The following is a 22,680-nucleotide window of genomic DNA, read 5'->3' on the forward strand; positions in this document are numbered from 1 at the left end:
CAGCTCTGCAACTCAGTCCAGAGTCTCTACTTACACTAGCCTCCCTGTGGACCCACATGAGGCTGTGCCTCCTCTCTCACTAGCACTGCAGAGAGAAAGGACTGCAGAGTGGAAAGGACAGAAACACCAGTCGATTTGGCATAGCTTTGCTAAAAGAATGAAATGGTTAAAAATGGTTAAAAGGAGGTTTAGCATTATGAGTAGGTTTCCATGGAGTGTGAGTGTGCTCACTGAAGTGAGAAAGTCTTACTGAAAAGACACAGGAAGAAAGAGGCAGTCATCAATGACATTGAAATTTGCTTGTCTCACTGGATGAAGGCCCAGTTGGGTCCAGGCCCAGCGTGGTGGCTTATGCCTGTAATCCCAGCACTTTGGGAGGCTGAGGTGGAAGGACTGCTTGAGGCCAGGAGTTTGAGACCAGCCTGGGTAACATAGTGAGACTCTGTCCCTATAAAAAAAAATAAAAATAGCTTTTATTTTGTCCGACATCTTGGCAAGGCTGTGGTGTCCGCTGCTGCTCTCCGAGCTTTGCAGTGCTGCCCAAGGATGACAAGAAGAAGAAGGATGCCGGAAAGTCGGCCAAGAAAGACAAAGACCCAGTGAACAAATCTGGGGGCAACGCCAAAAAGAAGAAGTAGTCCAAAGGCAAGGTTCGGGACAAGCTCAATAACAGTCTTGTTTGACAAAGCTACCTACGACAAACTCTGTAAGGAAGTTCCCAACGATAAACTTATAACCCCAGCTGTGGTCTCTGAGAGACTGAAGATTCGAGGCTCCCTGGCCAGGGCAGCCCTTCAGGAGCTCCTTAGTAAAGGACTTATCAAACTGGTTTCAAAGCACAGAGCTCAAGTAATTTACACCAGAAATACCAAGGGCGGAGATGCTCCAGCTGCTGGTGAAGATGCATGAATAGGTCCAACCAACTGTACATTTGGAAAAATAAAACTTTATTAAATAAAGAAAATAATAATAAAATAAAAATAAAAATAAAAAAATGTCAGGTGTGGTGGCACACACCTATAGTCCTAGCTACTTGGGAGGCTGAGGTGGGAGGATCACTTGGGTCCAGGAGTTCAAGGTTACAGTGAGCTATGTGGCATCACTATACTCCAGCCTGGGCAACAGAGAAAGACCTTGTCTCTAAAATAAATAAATAAATAAATAAATAAATAAAATAAATGATTTTGGGTCCAGTTTAATTTAAACTGAGCTTTGATGTACTGGGTAAACATCATAATGACTCACAGAAAAACAAATCATGGCTTATCACTTAATTTTTCCTGATGAAAAATCTCAAAATTGCAGACTAGTCAGTATATAATATCAGGACTTCCTATACCTTTAGCAAGGAATCTCTGGTTGGCACGCATTAACCCGAGTTTATAGAAATTTGATTCTTCACAAAAGATCCTTCATATAGTTTTCTTTTTGCAGGGAGACAGCCTAATTAAAATGATGCAGTTGACCAGTTCTCAGTTTACATTCACCTTCTTGCATAAGTAGCGTGTAATGACCTTAACCAATCTGGGTTGTAGAAAGATATTCTATAGAAGGCAGTTACTCAGGCCTAGTACCTGCATCTTGGAGGGCTTGAGTGTTTACCATACTGACTTTCAGATAGTGTTCTCAGGGGCACAGTCTGCATTTTCTCTTTAGATTTGGGATGCTCTTACTTGCCCTGATCCATCCTTTCAAACACCTGCCCCACTCCATAATAATGATAACACTTTTACCAATGAAGCCAATGCTTTCTCATTAGGCTTGTAGATTGTGTCTAATTGCATGTGGTCTCTAACATTTCTAAAGATAGAAATAAATATAAGCATTACCTTCATACATTTTAGATATAATGCAAAAACACAAACATTCTCAAAGCCAAGGGAAATGTAGTAAGGACAAATAAAAGACGCAGCGTTTACCCCCAGTTTTATCTGAAATATGGGAATGGTCACTGGAAAAGGCCTGAAGGTCTTGGTGAACCCCAGATTTTATATATAAATTTTTACGGTGGAACTGTTTTTTAAAAGCTATGTCGATACAGAAATGTATGAAGAGACATAGAACTTAGCTTGTATATATTCTTCCTCTTTTCTCCAACATTAATCAAACTATTATTTGGGGGTATCAAGTAGAGCTTTACAAGCAAAATGGGGAGAAATGGAGAAACAGGAATGAAAGTAGGTACAGGGCTTAGTAACTAGTTTGGGTGAACTGACTTTAACAAGCACGCTTTCAACAATACTGGGGAAGCCCAGAGGTCATTGAGCAGGCACATGAGGGTCATCATGAGGGATCAGAGATGATGGGAGAGCTCAGAAGGTTAAGCCTGGAGATGGAGGTGGTTTACACTGCAGTGAGAAAAGACAAATACCAAGATAAGTAAACAGAGATAAAATAAAGTCAGCAGGAATAAATAGGGACTAATAGGATAGATGAACATATGAGGGGGAGTTTATTAAGGAATAGTGACTCACATATTCATCTATCCTATTAGTTTTGTCTCTTTAGAGAACCCTGACTAATACAAGCCCTCTTAAATATATTATCTTATTTAAGCCTCAGGACAATCCTGAGAAGTAAATAACAATGACCGTACTTTATGGATGAGGAAATCCTATTCTAGAGGCTGAGGAGAGTTGAGTACTTTGGCCTGAGGTGCCACAGAAGCTAGGCAGCAGGGCTGGGATTTAAATCCAGGCAATCTGACGTGATGCCAAGCCGCCTCTACTAGCTATCACACTGTCCAGGCATCTTTCAACTTTCTTTGTAGCATTAGAAGCCCCACCTTTTTTTCCCCCAAAGGAAGATTTACACAGAACCTTAAGACAAATACCCAATCAAAATGGAGTTTCTTTGGCAAATAAATACACAAGGAAGAAGTGTTCAAAGCCAGACCCCACCACCTGAAGCGACACTGAGGAATCCTAAGATCCCCTGGAACTCAGTTTGTAAACCAGAAGTCTAGCCCAAATCCCTCATTTTATGGAAAAAGAAGAACCGAGGCTGAGAGCAGTACTGTGGCTCAGCCACGTTACTACTTTGTGGCTGGTTGTAGATTTGAACCCAGTTTTTCCCCAAGGTGCCTTGAAAGAGTTAGGAACCTCAGCTTCACTTTCAGGTAGCCTCTGGCCTGCAATGTGCTTAAAACCATTCAAAGCTGTTTCCTACCTGTCTGTTGTTCTGAAAAAGCAGAACTGAACTTGGGCAACCTTGTATCCTTGAATCTAAATTATCATTATCCCTCCCAAATTAATATTTAAAAAATACACCTGTGGCAGACATTACCAGTTGTCACCCAAATGGTGTTCTCCTCTTCCTCCACAGAAATACAACTTTTAGTTGGACACTAGAACACCCATGGAAAACTCCATCTCTCAGCTGTTTATGACCAGCGGGATGTGTGTAGAATTGATGTGTACAACTGCAGGATCAGGTCTGGAAAAAGAGGGGCATGTCCTGCCTTTCATCCTTTTTTCCTTCCTTCTGGCTAAACTGCAGGCACAATGGGAGCCATTCTGAGTCATGCCAATGAGGACAATATCTCAGGAAAAGTGAACAACAAGATAGAAGGAGCCTGGGTCCCCAAGGCTATGGAACTGCTGTGCCACAGTGGACTGCTTGTCCTGCAGTGTTATATGAGAAGGAAGTAAATTTCTGGATTGTTTAAACAACTAATATTCAGGCTGCAGCTTCCACCACAACTTAGACAGAAGAGGGCATGTGCACTGGACCCCTTCATCAGGAAGCCCTGGATCTCCCATACAAACAATTATGAAAGAACGCGGCCAGAAGCGGTGGCTCACACCTGTAATCCCAGCACTTTGGGAGGCTGAGGTGGGAGGATCACTTGAGGTCAGGAGTTCGAGACCAGCCTGGCCAATATGGTGAAACCCCATCTCTACTAAAAATACAAAAATTAGCTGAGCGTGGTGGTGCACACCCTGTAATCCCAGCTACTTGGGAGGCTGAGGCAGGAGAATTGCTTGAACCCAGGAGGTGGAGGTTGCAGTGAGCCGAGATCGTGCCACTGCACTCCAGCCTGGCGACAGAGCAAGACTCTGTCAAAAAAAAAAAAAAAAGAAAGAAAGAAAGAAAGAAAGAAAGAGAGAGAGAGAGAGAAGGAAGGAAGGAAGGAAGGAAGGAAGGAAAGAAGGAAGGAGAGAGAGAGAGAGAAAGAAAGAAAGAAAGAAAGAAAGAAGAAAAAAGAAAGAAAGAAAGAAAGAAAGAAGGAAGGAAGGAAGGAAGGAAAGAAAGAAGGAAAGAAAGAAAAAGAAAGAAAGAAAGAAAGAAAGAAAGAAAGAAAGAAAGAAAGAAAGACGAACGCACGAGCACCCAGTTGCTCAGGACCCAGTCCTGGGCACCAACACAGCACGAGCGAGTGGGCACCTGAACATCTGCTTATGTGACTAACGGTCAGCCTCCAGGGAAACATTTCTCCACATCTCTTGCCCTAGTCCACAAAACAAAAGGCTACTGTGTCCAAGTGTTGTGAAAGATTGGGGATTGTGACATCACCAACATCAGGGACAGACTCAGAGTGCAGGGAGAATCTGAGCAGTGCCAGCCCTTAAGTATTGACTCATCAACTCCTCCCTCAGAGACCAGCAATGTAACAGATTCCTGAATAACCAAGAAGTATTGCTTCTCAGAAGGGAAGAATCCTCATTTTCTTGATTCTATTCATCTTCCAATTCTTGATTCTACCAGTACCATGTGATAACCACAAGAGTTACATATGAAAGTTATGGAATAGTTTGCAGTATTAAACAATTTGTAAACTTTAAATACATACACATCTAGATAGGTCTAGAGACATAATATGTGTGATACGTGAAACTGATTTTTAAAAATTTTTAATTTTTGTGGGTACGTAGTAGGTGTCTATATTTATGAGGTATATAGGATATTTTGATACAGGTGAAACTGATCCTTTACATTGGCAACTACATATACTTGAAAAGTTACAGTTAAAAATAGTTTTATTTTTATAAAAATAATGATTCAAATAAGTGTTTTAAAAATTAAGTAACAATTTCAACCTTATTTAAATTTTAATTTAAAGTTTGGTATTATTCATGTGTTTTGATCTTAAATTTGAGATATTTTAAATACTGTTTAAAACTTTTAAAAAACATTAATTTAGAATGTTTAAATTTTGATTTATTAGTTTAAATCTACATTTTGATGGTAATTCATTCAAATGTGACACACATTTAACTTTTTAGTCTTTCAGGTCCTTACTGACAATTGAACACTAGTTATATTAAACAACATTAATTAAGGATTATTCTGAAATGAAGGCAGGAAAATTTGCTATAGAATATATAATTTATGAATTATATGTATATCTGATTGTTTCATCCAAACATTGTCCATTAGCAGAATACCCAACAGACATAATAATAAATTCTATTACCTTTAACATTTTGCCAACTTTCAATGACATCAAGACCATAGCTTTCCACATGTCATTTTAAAGGTATATTGTCAATACAGTTGAATAGAATACATTAAACAGTAATTTATAACTTTTAATTATTTAGACATGGTATTTCATTCATTTGGCTTCTTGCCCTGAGCTATACAAATGTTAGAAAAGGGGCTGATTTAGGGTCTGTCTTAGGGCAATTAAACTTATGTCCTAAACAATGCAATGCCCTGCTTTACTTCTTCTTTTTTTTTTTTTGACCCTAAACCATCTTTTATTGCGCACTTCAGCCATGAGACTGGGGCCAGCCGGCGCACCCTCGACCTAGTATTGCAGGTTGGCTTTCTTCTTGGCCTGCACCTCCAGGATGCCTTCCATGTAGTCCTCGTGGGTGAGCTCCGTGGCACCCCTGCACAGTGAGATCATGCCCACCTCCACACACAGCCTTGCACTGAGCCCCGTTGAAATCATCTGTGCAGCGGGCCAGCTCCTCGTAGTTTACGTCAGGACTGACGTTCATGTTTCGGGAGTGGATCTGCATGATTCTGGCCCGGGCCTCCTCGTTGGGCATTGGGAACTCGATCCTGCTGTCCAGGCGCCCCGAGCAGAGTAGGGCGGGGTCCAGAATGTCCACCCTGTTTGTGGCTGCAATTACCTTAACTTGGGTGTTGGGCTGGAAGCCATCCAGCTGGTTCAGAAGCTTCAGCATTGTCCTCTGCACCTCTCGGTCCCCAGCCTTCTCACTGTCAAAGCGCTTGGTGCTGATGGCATCCAACTCATCAGTGAAGATGATAGAGGGTGCTTTCTCCTTGGCCAGGGCAAAGGCGTCCCAGACTAGCTTGGCACCATCTCCAATGAACATCTGCACAGCTGGGGGCCAGCCAGCTTTAGGAAGGTGGCCTTAGTCTGTGTGGCCCAGGCCCAGGCCAGGAGGGTCTTCCCTGTCCCTGGGGGCCCATACATCAGCACCCCTTTTGGAGGTTGGATCCCCAAGTTCTCAAACTTCTCCTTGTGGTTCATTGGCAAGACAATGGCCTCCACCAGCTCTTGGATCTGCTTGTCCAAACCCCCAATGTCATTGTATTGCTCAGTGGGCCTCTTGTCCACCTCCATGGCCTTCACCTGTGAGTCATACTCTGTTGGTAGCGTCTCCAGGATCATATAGGAGTCTTTGTTCACACCCACCAGGTCTCCTGGCTTTAGCTTTTCAGCATCACCAACCCAATCACAGGAAGGAAGTATGTCTGTCGTCTAGAGGTTTTGATCACAGCACACTTGCCCGTCCTCTGGGGGTCCAGGTCAATATGGGCACCATCCTCCTCTTGGTCATTACTATCAACATCTAGGAGCTCGATGATGTTGCAGACAAGGTACGGCAGGGTCTTGTTCACTCTGATTCTCTCACTGTTCTCTTTGATCTTGTCCTTCATGGCTTGGAGCTCATGGGTGACTCTCAACACTTCACTCTTCGTGATCTTGATCTCAATGTCCAGTATCTGTGTGCGTGAGATGATCTCCCCTGTGGACATCTTGAGCACCTCCTCCCCAATTCCATCTTGCTCGGCCTCATCCCACATGGTCGCCATCTTCTCCTGCCGAGTCACTTGCTTTACTTCTTAGATAAGTCAGAGCCCACAATAGTATAAAAGTAAAATGCTAATTGAAGTCATAAAAATAATTCATTGGTTATTATTCTACAACCTATGTATGGTATATATAAGACTTACAGTCTCTGTAGGACTATGTGTCACGCAAGGGTTGTTTTGACACAATCAATGTTTGCATATAAGTGCATGTATTAGTTACCTATTGCTTTGTAACAAATCACTATAAATTTAGCAGCTTAAAACAACACATATTAATGATATCCCAGTTTCTGTGGGTAAGGAGTGTAGACACAATTTAGTTGGGTCCTCTGCTCAGGGGTCACAAGGCTTCAATCAAAGTGTCAAATGGGCTGCATTCTCATCTGGAGGCTTGACTGGGGAAGAATTGAAGCTCATTCAGGTTGTTGGCAGAATTTATTTCCCGGTAGTTGTAGGATTTAGGGACCCAGCTTCTTACTGACTGCTGGCTGGAGGCTACTCAGGTCTTAGAGGCCACACACAGCTTCCTGTCATGTGGCTCTCTTCACAGGCCCTCTCACACATGGCTGCGTGCTTTTTCAAAGCCAACAAGAGACACTCTCTCCTGTCTGCTAAGACAGAGTCTTCTATAACATAACATGATCATAGGAGTGACATCCCATTACTTTTGCCATCTTCTATTGGTTAGATGCACAGGATTTCCATTATCAAGGGATAGGATTATACAGGGGGGTTATAAACAGGTTATATTCATTGCAGGTCACCTTAGGATGTGTTTGCCACAGTGTGTTTTCTAATGTCCTGTAAGGATGAAAAAGTCTTGAAAAAGTTCTCACCTACCTAGAGAAGCAAGTTGGCAGACACGATTTTCAGAGATTCATCCAGGGCTTTATGTTTCTCTGGCTATAGGGTTCCACACCAGGAACTCTGCAGAAACTGGCATTGTTGTTTGCCAAAGATCTTTATAACCTTTCTAAGTATCTAATCAAATAACTCAAGATGGTAACCTGTCACTCTCTGCTTTCTGTCTAGTTAGAAGATTCTAGGTGTACTACTCATGCCCTTAGAGAAGACATTTCACAATGTTTAAAGGTTGTAGGCTATGAATTCAGCAATAATTTCCTGCTGGCTCCATGACTGCAAGGTACTATAGGATGTACACAGAAGATGACCCCAATCCTGTCTTCTTAGAATTTGCATTCCTGTTGGCAAGAAAAAACAAGAAAAATGTCCAAGAATGCAATTCTGCTCTAATGTCATCCCTTCCACGCTGAGCCCTCCAGTCACAAATTCCTCCTCTCAGCATGCACATAAATATACAGCCTCTTGTGCTATGCCCTCACAAGTCCTGTTTGATTATGCACCTGAGATCTTTCTCTCCCACTATACTGGGAGTTCCCTGAGGGTAGGGGTGACATACTCATATCTATATGTCCAAGACCTAGAATCATCCCTGACACAAAGCCATTGCTTATGATAGGTTTAGATGAATGGATGTATGGATGGCTGGATATATGGATTATAGCAAAAGAGCAGTGAAATGGAAAATATTGTAGGACTCCAGGTGTAAAACCTTGTTCAAGTCATAACACTTCTCTGAACTTGTATCCAGTTTCTCCATTAGTAAAAATGAAATTGTACAATATTCAGCAAAAGATCCAGATATAAATGAGTATTCTCTTCTACAATCCATATAACATAAAATTCAAGATCAGACAAAACTAATCTAAGGTCAGAATGGGAGAGTGAAAAGAGCTTCCTAGGAGGGAGCCTAAAGAAGTCTTCCAGGGTACTGGAAATAGTCTATGACCTTATCTGGTCACATAGTGTAAACATGTGAAAACTCTGTCAAGCTATGCATTTCAGGTTCCTGAGGTTTGCTTTATGTAACTCATACTTTGATCTTTAAAGATTATGGAGTGTGCCTGAGGGCTCTGTGTAAAGAACACAGCCCCATTCCTGCATAAAGAGTCAGTATTCTGATCAGGAAAAGTGATGTCAATGGTGTGATCATCTCAAAGAATCCAGCAAGCATCAGAGTATTTCTCAGTTGTTTAATCCAATGTTCCTGCATCTTGCTGACGTAGGCAGGTGACTCCAGAGGAATGTTTTCATTTCCTCTGGGCCACTTTATCTTTCTCTGCAAACCCTGAAGATCAACTGCTGCGTCATTAAATGACTCCCTGAAGCCTTCCTTGAGGCCAGGGAACAATGTTCCCACTGTTAGAGAGATGGGCAGCTCTCCCATGGGATCATATCTGCAAGGTTACATTCTGGTCTGGGCCTAGATAAGGAGCTCAGAGACACCTTCTAGCAAAAGGTCAGCTGTGCTCACTCATTTGGTGGAGGCCTGTCAAGATGCACCCAGGGCTGCTCCTAAGGTAATTTCTCTGTTGCAGATTTTCTGCAGCCATGAACAAGTAACTTCTGAATGTTCTCTTGATATCTCCACCTTAATTTTTTAAAATGTGAGAAGCTGCACATTATTGGATGCGCATGGAAGCCTCTAGAGATGGCAGAATAAAATAGCTTTTCTAAACACACATGCTTTTGGAGAAACAGTGTCTCCAAGTGAGTATATTGGATGTTGGTAAGAAACAATTACTCCAAGTCATGTGATTGTGCTCCCTTTCCTGAACTCAAACTCTACCTGAACCTACCCAAATTTGAGACATTTTGTCACGTAAGCAAGAACCTGCTCTTTGCTTGTTGGGTTCATGTCACTCATATAAGAAGACTGTCAGTTCATTCACAGCCAGTCCATGCCTCAAGCATGTCCTTCTTCTCCGCAGTCCCTGGCCCAGGGCTGGGCACACCCTCCCTCTATGATCATTCAATAGTTGGTGACTTAAGTACATGTCCAAATCTGGTAGTTCTATAGTTCAAGCATAGAAAAGCAGCCCTCACCAAGAACTGTCCTTTGCACTAGACAAGTACTGGGAGAAATAACATATTAGTCCTCAAGATGCTCACTGTCAAGTGGAGAGAGAGGAGAAGGAGAGGAGAACTTGATAAGCTACATCTTTTTACTGTGATAGAAGCCCAGGAGAGCAGGTAAACGGGAGTATCATTCGCTCCCTGCACACCATCTGTTCAGTCTTTGTTTTATCAATAAAGACATGGCAGCAGAAGAATGATTACCATTTATGAAGCTCTTGCCTCTCAGCCCTGAACAACCCCTTCTAGTCTCTCTGTTCAGTTATATTGGGCTAGAAATTAGAAAATGTGCAAATCACAGTGCTCCTTGATGACTGGCTCTGTGTTAGTTTCTGCCAACAGGGGGCACTGGAGGGAGGATGCAAGGCAGGAGGAGGGTTGCTCCTGTAGCTCATCCAGTGGTGGCTCTTCACCTTGGCATTGAACTTGGTTCTGGTTTCCCATTTTCCCACACTCCCAGAACCAGCCTCACCATACCCCTCAGAGGTACCAGCAGTCTCTGGGCAGTACCCTGTTCTCCAAGGTCTGAGCCTCTGTCCTCTGTTCCCTTGGCCTTGGGGGTGGTGGCTGCTTCCTGTGGTTATATCTCTATGTTACCTCAGGGTAGGCCTCCCAAGCCTGTTTAATCAACTCCCTCCTTAAACTCTGCTAAAATAAATGGTGTGGTTCTGGTTTTCTAAGCATGACTCTGGTTGGTACAGAAGGGAGGTGATGAGATTGTAGACAAGTTAATTCACCTCTTGCAAAATTCCATTTTCTTTTTCTGCAAAAATGGGTATAATAACAGTACCCATGTCATATGGTTGTGAGAAGGAATTATTGGAGTGATGTTGGTAAAGTCCTATCTGTACTACTTGACCTACTTGACACATAGTATTTGGCAGAATGGGAACCAGGATCTAGGCTTCATGATCCAAGATCTTAATTTTTCTGTCGGATATATCCACCATATCTATAGACCGATATGACCAAAGGGAGTGCAGCATAGCAAACGAGTGGGCCTTAGAGCCAAACTGTCTGGATTCAAATCCTCCCTCCACCATTTACTACCTATGTGACCTATGGCAAGTTACTTAACCTCTCTGTGCCTTGGTTTCCCCATGGTAAAATGGTGGTAGCAGAACCTGTCATAGGGATATTAATACAATATCAACCACTTAGAATAGTACAAATATTTCTAATTTTCTGCCTTCTGGGAACATAGCATTGCACTTAGAATAGCACCTAGCATGTAGAAGAACAGTACCTGACATCATCATCATCATCAAGAATCGATTGTGGCAAAGTAGGAGTGCAGTTCTCGTCACAAACACCTGTGTTTAAATCTCCTTGACTGCATGAGCCTCTTCTTGACTGAGTGTCCTGACAAGTCACTTTACCTACATGAGCCTCAGCTTCCCCAGCCCAATAAGAAGACATATCTCACAGGTTGGAGGGGTAAACATAATACAGCATGCAAAATGGGCAGTATAATGTCTGGCATGCAAGTGCTTGATAAAAAGCATCTGCTGCTGTGACTAATTTCATTAAATCTGATGGCCCCCAAAATCTCTTTTTTGGATCATTGGTCCACGCATGAAGTAAGTTTAGAACAAGGATAATACTTTGAGTTGTCATTGTAAAAAAAGGGAAGTGGATCTCTATCTTAAAGGTTTCCCACACTGAAGGATGACACTCTTAGATGATAAACAACAAGAACTTTATTTATTTATTTATTTATTTATTATTATACTTTAAGTTCTAGGGTACATGTGCATAATGTGCGGGTTTGTTACGTATGTATACTTGTGCCATGTTGGTGTGCTGCACCCATCAACTCGTCAGCACCCATCAACTCATCATTTACATCAGGTATAACTCCCAATGCAATCTCCCCCCCCTCCCCCCTCCCCATAATAAGCCCCAGTGTGTGATGTTCCCCTTCCCGAGTCCAAGTGATCTCATAGTTCAGTTTCCACCTATGAGTGAGAACATGCGGTGTTTGGTTTTCTGTTCTTGTGATAGTTTGCTGAGAATGATGGTTTCCAGCTGCATCCATGTCCCCACAAAGGACACAAACTCATCCTTTTTTATGGCTGCATAGTATTCCATGGTGCATATGTGCCACATTTTCTTAATCCAGTCTGTCACTGATGGACATTTGGGTTGATTCCAAGTCTTTGCTATTGTGAATAGTGCCATAATGAACATACGTGTGCATGTGTCTTTATAGCAGCATGATTTATAATCCTTTGGGTATATACCCAGTAATGGGATGGCTGAGTCATATGGTACTTCTAGTTCTAGATCCTTGAGGAATCGCCATACTGTTTTCCATAATGGTTGAACTAGTTTACAATCCCACCAACAGTGTAAAAGTGTTCCTATTTCTCCACATCCTCTCCAACACCTGTTGTTTCCTGACTTCTTAATGATTGCCATTCTAACTGGTGTGAGATGGTATCTCATTGTGGTTTTGATTTGCATTTCTCTGATGGCCAGTGATGACGAGCATTTTTTCATGTGTCTCTTGGCTGTATGTATGCCTTCTTTTCAGAAATGTCTGTTCATATCCTTTGTCCACTTTTTGATGGGGTTGTTTGTTCTTTTCTTGTATATTTGTTTGAGTTCTTTGTAGATTCTGGATATTAGCCCTTTGTCAGATGAGTAGATGGCAAAAATTTTCTCCCATTCTGTACGTTGCCTGTTCACTCTGATGGCAGTTTCTTTTGCTGTGCAGAAGCTCTTTAGTTTAATGAGATCCCATTTGTCAATTTTGGCTTTTGTTGCCGTTTGCTTTTGGTGTTTTAGACATGAAGTCCTTGCCCATGCCTATGTCCTAAATGGTATTACCTAGGTTTTCTTCTAGGGTTTTTATGGTATTAGATCTAACATTTAAGTCTCTAATCTATCTTGAATTAATTTTCGTATAAGGAGTAAGGAAAGGATCCAGTTTCAGCTTTCTACTTATGGCTAGCCAATTTTCCCAGCACCATTTATTAAATAGGGAATCCTTTCCCCATTTCTTGTTTTTCTCAGGTTTGTCAAAGATCAGATGGCTGTAAACAAACAAGATTCAATGCCATCCCCATCAAGCTACCAATGAGTTTCTTCACAGAATTGGAAAAAACTGCTTTAAAGTTCATATGGAACCAAAAAAGAGCCCGCATTGCCAAGACAATCCTAAGTCAAAAGGACAAAGCTGGAGGCATCATGCTACCTGACTTCAAACTATACTACAAGGCTACAGTAACCAAAACAGCATGGTACTGGTACCAAAACAGAGACATAGACCAATGGAACAGAACAGAGTCCTCAGAAATAATACCACACATCTACAGCCATCTGATCTTTGACAAACCTGAGAGAAACAAGAAATGGGGAAAGGATTCCCTATTTAATAAATGGTGCTGGGAAAATTGGCTAGCCATAAGTAGAAAGCTGAAACTGGATCCTTTCCTTACTCCTTATACGAAGATTAATTCAAGATGGATTAGAGACTTAAATGTTAGACCTAATACCATAAAAACTCTAGAAGAAAACCTAGGTAGTACAATTCAGGACATAGGCATGGGCAAGGACTTCATGTCTAAAACACCAAAAGCAACGGCAGCAAAAGCCAAAATTGACAAATGGGATCTCATTAAACTAAAGAGCTTCTGCACAGCAAAAGAAACTGCCATCAGAGTGAACAGGCAACCTACAGAATGGGAGAAAATTTTTGCCATCTACTCATCTGACAAAGGGCTAATATCCAGAATCTACAAAGAACTCAAACAAATATACAAGAAAAAAACAAACAACCCCATCAAAAAGTGGGCAAAAGATATGAACAGACATTTCTCAAAAGAAGACATTCATACAGCCAACAGACACATGAAAAAATGCTCATCATCACTCGCCATCAGAGAAATGCAAATCAAAACCACAATGAGATACCATCTCACACCAGTTAGAATGGCAATCATTAAAAAGTCAGGAAACAACAGGTGTTGGAGAGGATGTGGAGAAATAGGAACACTTTTACACTGTTGGTGGGATTGTAAACTAGTTCAACCATTATGGAAAACAGTATGGCGATTCCTCAAGGATCTAGAACTAGAAGTACCATATGACTCAGCCATCCCACTACTGGGTATATACCCAAAGGATTATAAATCATGCTGCTATAAAGGCACACGTATGTTTATTGCGGCACTATTCACAATAGCAAAGACTTGGAATCAACCCAAATGTCCATCTGTGACAGACTGGATTAAGAAAATGTGGCACATATACACCATGGAATACTATGCAGCCATAAAAAAGGATGAGTTTGCATCCTTTGTAGGGACATGGATGCAGCTGGAAACCATCATTCTCAGCAAACTATCACAAGAACAGAAAACCAAACACCACATGTTCTCACTCATAGGTGGGAACTGAACAATGAGATCACTTGGACTCGGGAAGGGGAACATCACACACCGGGGCCTATTATGGGGAGGGGGGAGGGGGGAGGGATTGCATTGGGAGTTATACATGATATAAATGATGAATTGATGGGTGCTGACGAGTTGATGGGTGCAGCACACCAACATGGCACAAGTATACATATGTAACAAACCTGCACGTTATGCACATGTACCCTAGAACTTAAAGTATAATAAAAAATAAAAACATAAATAAATAAAATAAACAAACAAACAAAAAAAAGCAGCAGAATCCTCTGCAGACACAAACGACGCTGTCTGACAGCTTTGAAGACAGCAGTGGATCTCCCAACACGGAGGCTGAGGTCTGAGAATGGACAGACTGACTGCTCAAGTGGGTCCCTGACCCCTGAGTAGCTTAACTGGGAGACATCCCCCACTAGGGGCAGACCGACACCCCACACCTCACACGGCAGGGTACACCCCTGAGACGAAGCTTCCAAAGCAAGAATCAGACAGGTACACTCGCTGTTCAGCAATATTCTATCTTCTGCAGCCTCTGCTGCTGATACTCAGGCAAACAGGGTCTGGAGTGGACCTCAAGCAATCTCCAACAGACCTACAGCTGAGGGTCCTGATTGTTAGAAGGAAAACTAACAAACAGGAAGGACACCCACACCAAAACCCCATTAGTACGTCACCATCATCAAAGACCAAAGGCAGATAAAACCACAAAGATGGGGAAAAAGCAGGGCAGAAAAGCTGGAAATTCAAAAAATAAGAGCGCATCTCCCCCCCTAAGGAACGTAGCTCATCACCAGCAACAGATCAAAGCTGGACGGAGAATGACTTTGACAAGTTGAGAGAAGAAGGCTTCAGTCCATCAAACTTCTCAGAGCTAAAGGAGGAATTACGTACCCAGCGCAAAGAAACTAAAAATCTTGAAAAAAGAATGGAAGTATGGATAACTAGAATAATGAATGCAGAGAAGGCCATAAACGAACTGACAGAGATAAAAACCATGACACGAGAAATACGTGACAAATGCACAAGCTTCAGTAACCGACTCGATCAACTGGAAGAAAGAGTATCAGCGATTGAGGATCAAATGAATGAAATGAAGCGAGAAGAGAAGTCTAAAGAAAAAAGAGGAAAAAGAAATGAACAAAGCCTTCAAGAAGAATGGGATTATGTGAAAAGACCAAATCTACATCTGATTGGGGTGCCTGAAAGTGAGGGGGAAAATGGAACCAAGTTGGAAAACACTCTTCAGGATATCATCCAGGAGAACTTCCCCAACCTAGTAAGGCAGGCCAACATTCAAATTCAGGAAATATAGAGAACGCCACAAAGATACTCCTCGAGAAGAGCAACTCCAAGACACATAATTGTCAGATTCACCAAAGTTGAAATGAAGGAAAAATTGTTAAGGGCAGCCAGAGAGAAAGGTCGGGTTACCTACAAAGGGAAGCCCATCAGACTAACAGCAGATCTCTCAGCAGAAACTCTACAATCCAGAAGAGAGTGGGGGCCAACATTCAACATTCTTAAAGAAAAGAATTTCCAACCCAGAATTTCATATCCAGCCAAACTAAGTTTCATCAGTGAAGGAGAAATAAAATCCTTTACAGATAAGCAAATGCTTAGAGATTTTGTCACCACCAGGCCTGCCTTACAAGAGACCCTGAAGGAAGCCCTAAACATGGAAAGAACAACCAGTACCAGCCATTGCAAAAACATGCCAAAATGTAAAGACCATCGAGGCTAGGAAGAAACTGCATCAACTAACGAGCAAAATAACCAGTTAATATCATAATGGCAGGATCAAGTTCACACATAACAATATTAACCTTAAATGTCAATGGACTAAATGGTCCAATTAAAAGACACAGACTGGCAAACTGGATAAAGAGTCAAGACCCATCAGTCTGCTGTATTCAGGAGACCCATCTCACATGCAGAGACATACATAGGCTCAAAATAAAGGGATGGAGGAAGATCTACCAAGCAAATGGAGAACAAAGAAAAGCAGGGGTTGCAATCCTAGTCTCTGATAAAACTGACTTTAAACCATCAAAGATCAAAAGAGGCAAAGAAGGCCATTACATAATGGTAAAGGGATCAATTCAACAGGAAGAGCTAACTATCCTAAATATATATGCACCCAACACAGAAGCACCCAGATTCATAAAGCAAGCCCTTAGAGACTCACAAAGAGACTTAGACTCCCATACAATAATAATGGGAGACTTCAACACTCCACTGTCAACATTAGACAGATCAACGAGACAGAAAGTTAACAAGGATATCCAGGAATTGAACTCAACTCTGCACCAAGCAGACCTAATAGACATCTACAGAACTCTCCACCCCAAATCAACAGAATATACATTCTTCTCAGCACCACATCGCACTTATTCCAAAATTGACCACATAGTTGGAAGTAAAGCACTCCTCAGCAAATGTACAAGAACAGAAATTATAACAAACTCTCTCTCAGACCACAGTGCAATCAAACTAGAACTCAGGACTAAGAAACTCAATCAAAACCGCTCAAGTACATGGAAACTGAACAACCTGCTCCTGAATGACTACTGGGTACATAATGAAATGAAGGCAGAAATAAAGATGTTCTTTGAAACCAATGAGAACAAAGATACAACATACCAGAATCTCTGGGGCACATTTAAAGCAGTGTGTAGAGGGAAATTTATAGCACTAAAGGCCCACAAGAACTTTCAACCAGGAAGAGGGAATAGAAGCTCGGAATGTTAACTCCACACTACTCACTGACTTGCTATCACATGGCCTAGTGAAGTTATAAATTATAATTGACATCTTATCTACTTACAAGAAGGATTTTCAGTGCCCTACAATAAAATGTTATACATTTAAAACTTAAAAGTCAGAAACAGATATCTGAACCCACAGGGGTGAAGGAGAAGCAGGGGCAGAATGAGTAAAGATTTTCCACCATGATCCTCAGTCAAAACAGTTATATTTTCAAGTATCAAGTAAATCCCTATTTCCAATGGGCAAGGTAAAAAGGGAAATGTAATTGCTTATGTAATGCTCATTTTTGATTGGGGAAAGGTATAATTTTATTGAAAAAATTCCATGATACTAAATAGAAAACTTAATTAAATGAGACTTTAAGTAAGAAATATTGAATAGCATAATGGATAGTATCTTCCATGGTAGCCTTTGAGAATTATAAGAACTCATTATGTGACTTCTTATTACAGTGTCCAATAGAGGAAGGCTGTTGCAATACAAGAGTGGTAAATTGTCTTTAAACCCATCAGAGATGACAGTCACAGCTTATTTAGGCCAGGAAGGAGAGTAGCACAATTTCTTAAGACAGTTCCAGAATGTAAATTATTTTTTCCTTTCAAAGAAAGACATGAACATGGCTGAGAATGGAAAGATGACAACTGGCTCTGGATGACTGATGGAAATACATGGGTACATGACTGGGAGCAGTTCTTAAGGATCTGCCAATCTCCACGTGGTCCTCTTACTGTGTGGTCAGAACTGCCAACTCAATTCATTCCTCCAGGCTATTTCCTCTCACCTCCACTGCTCAGAGCAGCGCTGTTCTGGAAGCATGATTCTTCATTCTTGCCCTGTGACAGGGCCACTGTGGATCACGTCAAAATAACACACCCAGCCAAGAACAGTGATCAAAGTAGCAAAGGGGCCAAGAGATAAAAGAAAAATTCCAAAGGCCTGGACCTGAGGCAGGATGCACAGAGCTGAAGAACTTCGGATTTAGAATGAGAAAATCTGGGCTCATATCCCACTTCCTCCACCTAACCATTTGTGAGATCGTAAGCAAGTTAATTCACCTCTCGAAAATTCCATTTTCTTTTTCTGCAAAAATGGGTATAATCACAGCACTCACGTCATATGGTTGTGAGAAGGAATTATTGAAATGATGTTGGCAAAGTCCCCCCCCATTAGTATTTGGCACATAGTAAGTGTTTAGTAAATGTCAGCTGTAATGACGAGGACTGAAAGAATGGTGATGTGATGCTTTGCATACAAAGATGATACTGTATCATTCCACAGAGAGAGGTTATGCTGCAGTAAGAAACAGCATCAAAATCATACTGCCTTAACACTGCCAGGTTTATTTAACTGTGCTACATGTGCAACATGCATTGACAGGGACTTGGCTCATGTAGTCACTTGGGGTCCCAGCCTGACAGAGGCTTTGAACTTTCACATGTGCCTCCAGGATTATAGCAGTGCCATTGAACTGGGCACCAGCTCTTAGAGCTTCTGTCCAAAAGTGTCACTTTTGCTCACACGCATTGTACAGCTGCCTGTTTTTCTACATGAAGTTTTACTGCCACACAGCTATGCGTGCTCCATTGCACAGTGTGACTGCTTCCGTACTTCAACAGCAAAGTTGAGTAGTTGCAAGAGACACTCTATGGCCCATAAGCTGAAAATATTTTCTATCTAGTCCTTTAAGAAAAAGTTTGCCAATCCCTGCCTTGGTTTAGGTAGATCACATAGTCACACCTAACTTTGAAGCAGACAGGAAAATGCAATGCTATGTTCCCAGAAGGCAGAAAATTAGAAATATTTGGTAGACAGCACTGAAGACCACTGTTAGTCATCCCAGGCTACCAAGAGATAGGGCAGCATTTTTGCATTATTTTTCCAGATGCAGGCATGAATGTAAATGGAATGTAACATTGCTAGGCTAATCTCACTCAAGCACTACTTTGAGCAGGCAACATCCCTGCTCACTAACCTTCAATGGATCCCTAGTGTATTAAAGACAAAATCCCAACACCTCTGCTTGACACTTAAGACCCTCAAAAATCTGGTCTCTTTCACCTGGTCTATAATACACCTCCACTGTTCTTTGCCAGGATTCCTTTGCTTATATCTGTCAAATCTCCATCAAAAACTAAGACCATGTCCATGGTCACACAGCCAGTGGCAGGCGGGGTTCTCCCCGTGTCTGTCTGACTCCAGGGCACGTTCCCATGCTCTCTGCAGTGCTCTTGTTTTACCATGATACCTGTTATTTCTGCCACCCCTGTCCCCATCACCTCCTTTTTCTTTGACTCCATGAGAAATGTAAGCCCTCATTTTCTGCTGCAGCCCAGACTTTCCTGTGCTTCAGGATGCCTTGCCAAAGCATGTGGACCAAGCCAGAGTCTGCTCTCATGACTCTTCCCCTTTGAGCTCGTGACCTCTTATTTTTCCGTCTGACTGCCACTAACCTAAAGAACAAGAAGATCCAGGAGGAACTGAGACCAGACTGAGACATGGGACAGAGGCTGCCATGTTCGCCGGAGCAGGCAACATGGCAGCCAGGTGAGCTGTACGGAGGAACGAGCGCAGGCACTCTGCTATGGAAGGCCTGCCCTGGACGGAAGCTGGGCCATGGGTCCTCCTCCCCTCTACGTCCTGCTTCTTGGTCCCCTGGGAGAAATGACAGCACAGCTGCCCTCTGAGAGATATCCCAAATGAAAACCACCTCAGTCCTGAACTGAATTTCTAAGGAGATCAGCAAACCGCCCAGTTAGAAGTGACCCTGGAAAACCTTTTGAGGACAGACACACTGGCCATAGGAGCAGGAGTGTAAAGAGTTTCTCTTGCAAGGTAGAAGCGGCTCCCACTGCTGACTGGTTTTATTGGGCCCTAGAGCAGAGGACTCACCTCTAGGATAAGTAATATAACCAGTGTTTCCTCAAGGTCCCTTCCAAATGGATCCAAACCTTTGTCCCTGGCATTTCTCCCGCAGAGCAGTACAGGAATACTCCTGGGAGCCCTCTGCTGCCTCTTTCCTCTGCACAAAGACCAAGGCTGAGCTGGTCCCAGGGAAAAGATGTTTTCCCAGCACCCATCCAGTAGTTCAAACCATGGTCCAGAGAGGCAGACAGATCTGGATTTCAACTTGATCTCCTCTGTACTTAGCTGTGTGACTTTACATAAGTCACTTAACATCTCTGAGCCTCAGTTTCCTCATTATATAAAGCATCTGCCTTGTAGGGTTGATGGCATCTGCATCAAAGCATTGATGTGTGCACAGGGCCTGGTACATAGTGAGAGCTCAGTATGTGGCAGAGGCTATGGCAGTAATGTCAGGCTGTAATTACTATCCTCCTGCACCCTCTTCTCCTTAACAGAGAAACATGTTCAATAATTTAAGGCTCTGTCTCTTGCACTATCATTTGTTACAGACTCTCAAATCCCTTACCTGTTGATGAATTTATGTATCTCTGCACAAGACAAGTCAGAGTACAGACTGGATCACATCTTAGTCACCAGTGGGGCAAAGCCACCTGCTGTGGGCCATTGCACTCTTGAGACTGTCAGCTCTTAACAGCCAAGGGAAACTTGAGCACAGCAACACAGTGAAATACCCATGCCCTTTCTCTCATACTAAAATATATCTGCTCCAAACTTAGCAAAACCTAACAGTGGATAAGGTCTTCTAGACCAAGACCAAAAGAAGAAGTTAAAAATAGAACTTAGAAAAGGGGCTGCTTTATTTACAAGTACTGGTCTCTCCCTCAGATCAACTATTTCTACATGCTGTGTTCTCACATGTGTCTACAAAACTCTTTAGGATTTAGCAAGAGTCAGATTTGGGAGTTGTTTTTCTAATAGAGTAAGCAAGCTTATACCTCATGGATTAGGGGTATTTTGCAATTACTAACTGCTATAACTAATCATGGAAAGTGATGCTTCATTTATCCGGTATGAAGTGAGAACTGGGTATGTTATATAAATTGCTTTAACAAACAACAAGAGCATGATTGATCACTCTTAGCTTCAAAACTCTAACATTCACCACTTTGTTGGAAGTTCTAAAGCATATCACATACTTTCCTGCCTCATTAAACAAAGCATGCTGTAAATCAGTTAATCATCTCTCAATAACTCAAGACCATCACTACAAACATCAACCATTACACTAGGCTTTAGAACAATGACATGGTTTGAGAAGTACTGAGGCATGGGACTATTTTTTCCTACCTAAATGATCCCAGAATTTGAGGTTCTTTTGTCTTGTCTTTATACTTCTATGACTCTTTCTTCACCATCAGCAGTCACTCCTTGATGGTTTGGGTATGCTTGCCTCAAATTCCTTCTAATTTGCTTTTTCTCATCTTCTGTGAAGTAAGGAAGCAAATCAAGCTCATTAGAACTCCTTGTAAACCAGGAGGAAATAAGTTCCAAGTAAGGGTCCCAATGAGTAAAGAAGTGAACATTAGTGCATGGTCTTTGTGATATCTATCCCTTTGTGACATATATCTTGGTTAATAGAAGGCTATTACAACCTCCTGAATTTGTTCATTTCACACCAATGCAATGAACCTACATGTTGAGACAAAGCTATAATAAAAATTTTTTAAGAAGAAAGTAAGACAAAAGGAAGAATGAATACTTACCAAGTGCTTACAAGATGCCAGGCAGTGTTCTAGACTTTGTATATACAAATTAGTTTGGATATGCAGGCCCATGAGGAGATACTGCTTTATTCCCATTCTGCAGATGTGGACTCAGAGGCAGAGACAGGACTGACCACATTGGGCTAATGTGGAAAATCAGGTTCTGGGGGAATGACAGAGTCACATTTGCTGGTATAGGCATGGATCCTGCAGGAACCCCAATAATGTGTGTGTGTAGATGTAGGAGAGTTTAGGAGGATGAGGAGGGCAGGGCACAGGCAGGAAACCGGCATGGCAAGAGTCCCTCTTTGTTGTGGTCACAGGGTGAGAGGAGATGTGGATGTCCCTTAACCAAGTACCTTAGTGGCTTACAGGTCCCTAATGCAGCCACTTTGATTCTGGGACAGAAGACACGCCAGGGAGATAGAAGCTGGTGGAGCTGGCTGAGCTCTGGGGTGACTGATGACTTCTCACCTTGGTCAGCATCACCTTGAGAACAGAAATGACCGGAGAGGGGACTGGGCCAGCAGTCATGGCCCAAGGGGGACTGACCTGTCTGCTGACCGGCCACATCTGCTCCTCGGGTTCTTGTAGTAACTATCTGTAACCTCTAGATTAGCTGAGGGTGATGTAGCCCCTCTCCACTACCTCCTTACCAGGAGGTAAGACACAGTTTAAGCAGGTCTTGGATGAAATTTATTAGCAAGCCTGCATAGTCATGTGAGCAGTTTTTGTAGCTCAGGGAAGTCCCCATCTTGGCCCTCTGACACCTCAGCCCACACCCAGCATCTGAGAAGGCTGCAATATTCCAGGATTATAGGGGACTCAGGCACCAGAGGTCTTCCCTGAAGCAGGGTCCTTGAGACCCTCAGGCAGCTGGCCTAGAGCACAGTACTGAACCCAGGGAATGGGGTTGC

At 42.4% G+C, this 22,680-nt stretch overlaps 1 protein-coding gene and 2 pseudogenes across 4 annotated transcripts in view; 1 reads left to right on the forward strand and 2 right to left on the reverse strand.

Annotated features, from left to right (window-relative positions):
- MAPK4 (mitogen-activated protein kinase 4) overlaps positions 1–22,680 on the reverse strand; it is a 176,289-nt gene that overhangs the window by 112,431 nt on the left and 41,178 nt on the right. The gene's annotated exons all lie outside the window — the stretch shown is intronic.
- Positions 211–956, forward strand: LOC117064235 (annotated as a pseudogene). The gene is made up of 2 exons (XR_004429336.1): positions 211–217; positions 499–956. The product of XR_004429336.1 is annotated as a 40S ribosomal protein S25-like (transcript).
- Positions 5,674–21,539, reverse strand: LOC117063899 (annotated as a pseudogene). Its single transcript, XR_004429156.1, has 2 exons — positions 21,348–21,539; positions 5,674–8,216 (listed from the first exon to the last, which is right to left on the reverse strand). The product of XR_004429156.1 is annotated as a 26S proteasome regulatory subunit 6A-like (transcript).

Source organism: Trachypithecus francoisi, unplaced genomic scaffold (assembly GCF_009764315.1).
Source record: "Trachypithecus francoisi isolate TF-2019V2 unplaced genomic scaffold, Tfra_2.0 Lachesis_group19, whole genome shotgun sequence".
Taxonomy (NCBI): Eukaryota; Metazoa; Chordata; class Mammalia; order Primates; family Cercopithecidae; genus Trachypithecus; species Trachypithecus francoisi.